The 8,909-nt window shown below is 35.2% G+C and overlaps 1 pseudogene across 1 annotated transcript; it reads left to right on the top strand.

The window, feature by feature from the left end:
• The first annotated feature begins 4,585 nt into the window (after window positions 1-4,585).
• LOC145788832 (UDP-glycosyltransferase 73C4 pseudogene) lies at window positions 4,586-5,839 on the top strand (annotated as a pseudogene). Its single transcript, XR_014342228.1, has one exon. The product of XR_014342228.1 is annotated as a UDP-glycosyltransferase 73C4 pseudogene (transcript).
• Window positions 5,840-8,909: the final 3,070 nt, after the last annotated feature.

Below are 8,909 nucleotides of genomic sequence, written 5' to 3'. Positions count from 1 at the left end.
AATATGTGAATCAAAGAACGGATTGAACTATTAGTGACCCCTTTCGTGTTCATGAAATGTGTAGGATCAAGCTCCAGGGCAAATCGACAAGCCGATCACTGTGAGTAATATCGATATTTGAAAGCTTAGCAATGTCCAACTGTTTATTCCCTTATAAGCTTTACGAGTTGCTAATTGGGATTGTGGACAAAAGTCTAACATGAACGAATGAATGAACCGAAGGTCGTTTCGATATGAATAAATGGACCTAAGGTCGTTTTGATATAAATAAATGGACCTAAGGTCGTTTTGACATAAATGAGTGGGCCGAAGGCCGTTTTGACACAAATGTATGGGTCGAAGGCCATTTTGACGTAAACTAATGGACTGAAGGTCGTTTTGATAGAAATAAATGGACCTAAGGTTGTTGTGACATAAATGAGTGGGCCGAAGGCCGTTTTGACACGAATGTATGGGCCGAAGGCCGTTTTGACGTAAACGAATGGATCGAAGGTCGTTTTGACATAAATGAATGGACCGAAGGTCGTTTTGATAGAAATGAGTGGACCGAAGGTCGTTTGGACATGTATGAATGGACCAAAGGTCATTTTGACATGAATGAGTGGGCCGAAGGCCGTTTTGACACGAATGTATGGGCCGAAGGCCGTTTTGACATAAATGAATGGGTCGAAGGCCGTTTTGACATGAATGGAAATCTGAATGGGCCAAAGGCCGAATGTTTGGAACTACAGTCACTTGATTTGAATTCCTTATAGTTATATATCTGTTAAATAGAAATATGAATTGGGCCCAAGGCCGTTTGGAACGTGTTGTTCTACATTGTTATGTAAATTCTGTATTTGATTTGATATTATTCACTAGGCTTTCGCTCACGCTCATTCATGTGTTTGTAGATGAGCCAAGAGAAGTCCAGACCCAGCCTTAGTGAAGTCTGTATGGAACAACTAAGGTTTTGAGAGAGTCAGCTCTTTTGTGTCACGCACGAGACCCGTGTTCGCCCTATTGTTATGTATTTACATTTTGTCAGGTTGGCGAAGTTTTGAATACGTCTGTTTATAGTTTTCACGGGTTGACTTAGTTTGGATGATCCTGTCTATATAGAATCTTATGTCATTACACTTTCTGTTGTGAGTTATTAACATATGTACATACGGAATGTTATGGTGTGCATATAAGCATGGCTCTATGGATAAAGTTTTAAATTTATTTCCGTTTGGCCTCTTTTACTCTGATGAGTCTTGTCTTATTTGGTTTGAGGCCGTAGGTAATCTCGTGATTACTGGCCGGTTATGGCCTTAACCCATAGGGGCGGGTTCGGGTCGTGACATCGGTAATGATTGTGGTCGTAGTGGTGGCAGTGGCATGGTGGTGGTAGTGATAGCGGTGGTGGTGGTGGTGATAGTGATAGTGAGTTTATAATAATAACTATTGATATTTATGTTTAATATTTATGAATTCAATAAGAATTAAGTAAGTTTCATATGACTTAAAATTTTCTTAAATTTTAGCTTACATTTTAAGATGTACTTAAATTTTTAAGAAATATCAATTATAGTATCATATGGGTTTAATTGATTATCTCTTAATACATTCAATTTAAAGTGTTGAATGATGTTATCAAACATCTCCTGATAAATGGATTTTTAGAGACAATAATTTGGTGCAAAAAAGATTTATTTTTTAGACAAAAAATTTAGTCTCAAAAGGATAATAATTCATCACTAAATGTCTAATTTCATTACTAAATGTACAACAGTAACACTTTTGACTACTAAAATATTTTGTCTCTAAAAAGTGATTTTATCTCTAAAATTTTTACTCTAAAATCCTAATTTGTAGTGACAATACGAAAATTTGAGACACAAGAAAACAACTGCAAATGAGTGAGGACAAAGAGACATATAATTCCGAATAAATTACACTTTTAGTTATTGTAATTTGTATATAGTGTCAATTTGGTCATTGAATATTAGTTGCATCAAATTTACTTTTAAAATTTTTACATTTTGGCAATTTAGTTTAATTGATAACATCCTTTTAGAAACTATACTGAAATCAATACACAAAATAAGGATAACAGATAGTTTTAGTGCCTAAAGTATGCGTTATTTTTCATTTTTATCATTTATGTTTCAATTTTATCATTTTGGTCCTCAAATTTGTCAATTTGAATTAATTTGGTCATAAGTCTAACATCTACATACATTGGTAACATGAATATGAATAAAAGCTAATTTTGGTCCCTAAAGTATGCATTCATTGTCATTTTAATCCTCAAATTTTAAATTTTATCATTTTAGTCTTCAAAGTTGTCAATCTGAGTCAATTTGGTCCTACCTTAAATTGACAATTTCTAGGACCAAATAACAAAATTTTAACTTGAGGGATTAAAATGAAAAGAAATGCAGACTTTAGGGATCACAACTGTCTTTTATCCAAATATAAAATACTTTTCCCTTATTAATGTAAACGGATGTTATAGATTGGACTAAATTGACTCAAATTGACAAATTTAAAAACCAAAATGACAAAATTAAAACTTAAGAGATTAAAATGAAAAAGAACATATACTTTAATAATTAAAATTGAGGGTTGTTAAACGCTCCTACTTTTCTACTTTGGACCCCCCATTTCTTTGGCCCCGTACCACCAAAATTGCTTCCCTCTTTATTTTTCTTTGGACCCATGCCATAATCTCAAATATACCCTTTGAACCCCACTCCTACACCTTCCACCTTCAACTCATCCTTCTCTCCTCTGGCAGTCTACCTTTCACTCTGGCAACCCTCCCTCTCTAGCAACCGGCTCAGACAATTGCAGCAACAACAGAACAATCGTCTATTTCCTCAGAGTATTAGACAGATGTGGACTTTATTTCAAGGAATGTAACAACGTTAGAAGTGTAATGGGCCCAAGTTTGAAGGGTGATTCCTCCATTGTAGAGAATCACATTGATGTTGTTGAAGATGAAGGAAGAATAACCAGTTTGGAAGACCAATCTTTTTGCCTTCGCGACCACTCTCGCCGTCATTTAGAAAATCAGAACAAAAGCCTGATGTTCTGTACTATATAGCCGAACAAAAGGCATATGTTCGGTTGTGGAGCACCGAATACATTTAACATGTTCGGCTCTATGTAATTGAATTAAGAGAAATCGACCAACCTGTGAGGTAGAGAGAGAAATCGACGAGGAGAGAGAGAATCACACACAAAAGAGAGAAAATAGGGTAAGTTCCGAAGGAAGAAGATGAAGATCGCGAAAGAGAGTTTGCGAATTTATCGCTCTTTCTCTACCATCATTACCACTGCCAAAACCCTAACCTTCGCCGCCACTGATAGTTCTATGAACAACAGGTGGCAGCGAGAGGCTCGCCGAAAGAGAAATATAACAGAGGTGGGTGAGGTTGCCGGTGGGAGTGGAAGTGATGGTAGGATTAGGGTTAGGATTAGACTTGGAAGTATAAGATGAGGACAAAATGGGAATTTAATGTTAGGACAAAATTGTAATAAAATAAAATATAAAAATGGGGGTCTAAAGTTGAAAGGTAGGGGCATTTAGCAGCCCTCTTAAAATTGTCTTTTATTCTACAAAATAAACTATTCACCCTCCTCAAAGTGATTGTAATGCTGAGATCCCATTTTGAATGAATCATTTTACTCTTGATTTCTATCTAATTTTTTTTAATAGATGTTATCAATTAAACTAAATTGACACAATATAAAAATATTAAAAAGAAAAATTAATAAAATTAGAAGAACAAAAACCAAATTAAAGCAAGAGACAAATTAAATCCATCACTGATATAATTTGTCCAAATTTTTTTGACACAGCATGCTCTTGCCCTAGGAAAGCACAGCGCAAATTTGTTTACAATCTCAATAATTGTGTGAAGGTCACAATCCTTATTGGCTGTTCAGATAAAGTGAACCTCACTTGTAACTTAACTAGAGCTGTACGAAAGGAACATAGTTAAATAAGTGGTCTTTCTTTTAATTCTAATTATCTTCTTTTTGTTTTGATTTATGGAACTAACGAGAGTTGAAAAGAAGACCATTTATTTAATTATGTTTCTTTTTCACAACTCCAATTAAGTTACCAAGTGGAGTAATCGTCAATAAGAAGGAAAGTAACATGTTTTCAGTGTGTGAACAAATTTAATCACTTAAAAAAACATTAGAAGAGACTTTTTGTTTTTTCTCTCTTATATTCAAGTGTCAAGTCAGTTTGTGTACATCTTGATTAATTTTGGAATTTATACAAAGCGTTCTCTTCACGTGGATTGAATATCTTGATTAATTTTGGGATTCAGGTAAAATGCTCTCTTTACGTGAATCAGACAAATCTCAAAAAAATCACAAAAAATTAAATCTGAGATTTAGAGGAAACACATCAGGCCCGAGCTACACCTAATAGTCGAACAGGACTATAAGAGACTTTTCATGAATAAAACAAAAGAGAAGGCAACCCATATCAATCTCTCCATTTACTTCCAAGCTAAATGGCCATGGCTTCCCAAACTCAAACGCTTCACTTCATTTTGTTCCCTTTAATGGCCCATGGCCACATGATCCCCATGATAGACATAGCCAGATTATTAGCACAACAAGGTGTTATTGTCACCATAGTCACCACACCACTCAATGCCAATCAATTCACAACAGTCATTGCTCGAGCCCAGCAATCTGAACTCCAAATCAAATTTCTCCAACTCAGATTCCCATGTCTCGAAGCTGGACTGCCCGAAGGGTGTGAGAACCTCGACCAGGTCCCTTCGCCTGACATGGCTCAGAAGTTCTATGCTGCAACCAGTATGTTACAACCACCATTGGAACAACTGTTTGGTGAGTTAAAACCAAACCCAAATGGCATAATCTCTGATTAGTTTTTTCCATGGACAAGTGATGTTGCTCAGAAATTTCATATTCCTAGGCTTGTTTTCCATGGAACCTGTTGTTTTCTCTATTTTTGTCACATAATATACGGACCCACATGGTGTTTAATGAATATAAAGCCTTGGAGGAGTCAAAGTACTTTGTTGTGCCCGGCTTGCCTGACCGAATCGAGCTAGCAAAAGCCCAGCTTCTGGCTTCTACCAATCCGAGCATATGGGGTTTGAATAACATTCGTGCAAAGATTAGGGAGGCTGAGATATCGACGTATGGGATTGTGGCTAATATTTTTGAGGAGTTGGGGTCAGGGCATGTGAAAGAATACCAGAAGGCGACAGGAAATAAAGTTTGGTGCATTGGACCTGTTTCGCTATGCAATGAAGACAAGTTAGATAAGGCCGAGAGAGGTAACGAGTCTGCTCTTGATGCACACCATTGCTTGAATTGGCTTGACTCACAACAACCAAGAACTGTAGTCTATGTTTGCCTCGGAAGCCTCTCTCACCAAGCGCTTTCAAAGATGATAGAGATTGGGTTGGGACTAGAAGCATCAAACAAGGCATTCATTTGGGTCATAAGGGATAAAGTGGAGGAATTGGAGAAATGGAATTTGGAAGACGGGTTCAAGGAGAGGACCAAAGATAGAGGCCTTTTGATCCGTGGTTGGACACCGCAAGTACTGATATTGTCACACAGGGCAATTGGGCGTTTCGTTACGCATTGTGGGTGGAACTCGACACTAGAAGAGATATGTGCAGGCATGCCTATAACCACATGGCCTATGTTTGGAGAGCAATTTTGCATTGAGAAGTTAATTGTGCAGGTTTTGAGGATTGGAGTGAGTGTTGGTGTGGATGTTTCTATAAGATGGGAAGAGGAGGAGAAAGTAGGGGTGTTGGTGCATTAGGATAATGTTGTGAAGGCCATAGGCAAGTTGATGGATGGAGGAGAGGAAGGAGAGGAGAGAAAAAAAAGAGCTAGGCAGCTAGGGGAAATGGCAAAGAGGGCAATGGAAGAAGGAGGCTCTTCTCACCTCAACATGGCAATGCTAATTCAGGATATCATGGAAAAGGCAACTTCTAGGCAATGTGTGTGTGTGTGTGTGTGTGTGAGAGAGAGAGAGAGAGAGAGAGAGAGAGAGAGAGAGTACTATTGTTGAGTATCACTACTAGAATATTCACATTTAGCGGCGTTAATTTTCTAGCGGCGTTATAGGTGTAAAAAATGTCGCCAATTCTTTTTGTGACGTTTAGTACCAAACACCGACATCGCGGCCGTCGCTATAGCTTTATGGCGTTTAAAAAACGTTGCTATATAACGCCGCCCAATGTCCTACCATAACAGTACTATGACGTTACTATGGTTTTAGCGACGTTTTTTAAATGCCGTCATATCTTTTCTTATTTTAAAAATCTAACCGTTATAGTGGCGTTTTTAGGAACACCGTCGCATCTTTTTTTTTAAAAAAAAAAATTGTGCTAATTTTATGTAATGAAATTAAAAAAACACCTATATTAAAACTGAAAAAAATCACTAATATGAAATAATAACTCCTATTCAAATAGCAAATGCAACATTAATTCATTTTCCCATTCAATTTAATATCCAATCACCATTAACCACAAAATAACATATTCACAAATCATGTTTTAATATTAACCACAAAATAGCATATTTACAAATCAACCAGAGGCTATGGCAAAGTTCCAAATTGGTATTTTATTTATATTTTTGCAACAAATGAAAAAAATCTACCTCCTTGATTTTTATATTTGAAAAAAAAATGTTTTTACATATTATATATGTATATATATATATATTGCCAAAGCACACACTGATGCTATTATATAATATTAATATGTGAATAGTCATCCAATATCCCATATACACAGTGAAAATGCTCATGAAATATAGGAAAACCAAAAGAATTTTGAAAAAATTTAGGGACCATGTCATATACATTATAGAAATACTCCAAAATGTGGAGATCTAAGAGAAGCCAAATCCTGGTCAGATTTTGAAGCAGACAGTTTCTTCAAAGTTGTGCTCCTTCCTAAACCAAAAGATAGTGAACTCACAGAGCTAGACTGCATGATGCCTTCAAATTGCTTGTTGAATAAATAGAGCCATTATTATAATGGGAAGATCCACCAAAAACTTTAGGAGTATTATTGATTTGTGCTCTGTGTTCCTCCCTAGGTTCCAACTTTCATACTTTAAGGGTGCGTTTGATTGGGGGAATTAGAAGGGGGGGATTATTCACTGTTCGGATTGCTTATCCGAAGGAGTGAGTAGTCCATCGTTTATTTTTTTTTAGTCCGCCGGACTCCTTATCCTCCATATGGGGATTATACTATCCCAGGAGAGGGGGGGCGGTGTGGGGCTATTTTGGAAGGACTATTTACTGTTGGGATTAGGTGGTAAAATGACCATTTTGACCATCTACTATTTAATTATGTATTATATTTAGTAAAATTCAATAAAATTTAAATGTCTCAATTTAAAAATAAAATAATTTTATTTAACTTTTTATTGATGTTTTATTTATTTTTTTTTTAAATTTTTTTTATAGATATTTTATTGATGTTTTATTTTAAAATTTCATTTATATTTTATTTAATTTCATTATTTACATGTTAATAGATGTTTTATTTAATTTCATTGTTTAATTATTATTATTTTTAAAAACAAATTTATTTAAATTTTAATTAAAAAATTAACATATTTTTATTGATATTTTATTTAAAAAAAATAAATTTATTTAATTGTGTAAAAATAAAATAAAATAAATTTTTATTTAATCTAGCTAAAAATAATTAAAATATTAAAGATATGTTTAATATTGCTATTACTTAGTAAACAATTGAAAAAGGGTAAAATAGTCTTGTGTTCATTTATCCTATCCAGTCTGTCCAACCAAACATTAGATTCACTAAAAATTGTTCTTTGCAGACATCTAATCCCATAAAACAACAAACACAGGATACATATCCAATCCAACCAAATAGTCCAGGGGATTCACAGTCTTAGGACTCAAGTCTGATGGATTCTAATCCCCCCTTATCCAGTTCATCCACTCAAACACACCCTGAATTCATTGGAACAGAGCCATAATGCCCTGCAACAGATGTATTAAATGATGAAGAGAGACTCTGACTAGAAAAAGAAGGTACAGATGACCCTCTCTCAAGCTCAAACACTTCATCAACAATAAAAGAGAAACTTGATAGTAGATTTTCAGAACTAAGCATAGAACTATCGACGTTGAGCTTAGAGAGAAGACTAGACCGTACAGCAAAGGAGTCTCATCTTGATGTAGAACCTCCATGAAAATTGAAGATACTTAGGAATCCATGAAAATAATCGGCCATAATTCATGAAACTGAAGCGGTGAACTCAAATATACAGTGCTAACCAAGCTGTAGTGTACACACTATATCTGTTGAGGAAAATATCATTCCTATTGCTAAATCAAATTACTAAGAAAGAATGTTGAGCGAAAAAGTTATATGATAAAAGAAATGTTAGTACATTATCACGGCATGTTAAACCAACACCCAAGGAAGGCAAGATAGATAAGGATCAAACCAAGATAGTCACGGGGAGTCAACCCAACAAACCCAATCTTAGGGAACATCCATCAGCTACCTAAATAATAGTAACATTCAGTAAATTAGAGACCACTTAGACAAAATTAGTGTGTGAAAACACATAAGAAACTTATCAAGAAGGAAATTACATCTGGAATAAATATGAAAAATAATGTATGAAAGATAAATATATCACCAGCTGTGATAATGAGTGTTGATATGAAAACAACAACAACTCCAAACAGTAGGATGGTTAAGAAGTTTTGGAAGAACTGTTTCGTTTTGACCTAAAATCTGTTGAAAGAGATAGAAAAGTCACCCACTGATACATTAACACAGCCATTTTGATTTGAACTAGTTTAAGAGTACAATTCATATGGAAGCTACCCTTACCTGGCATTAAATATTATAGGCGGAAAAATTCTCATC

This window comes from Camellia sinensis, chromosome 10 (assembly GCF_055761805.1).
Source record: "Camellia sinensis isolate YWXY chromosome 10, ASM5576180v1, whole genome shotgun sequence".
NCBI classification, from domain to species: Eukaryota; Viridiplantae; Streptophyta; class Magnoliopsida; order Ericales; family Theaceae; genus Camellia; species Camellia sinensis.
This window is presented reverse-complemented; position numbering and strand designations above follow the sequence as displayed.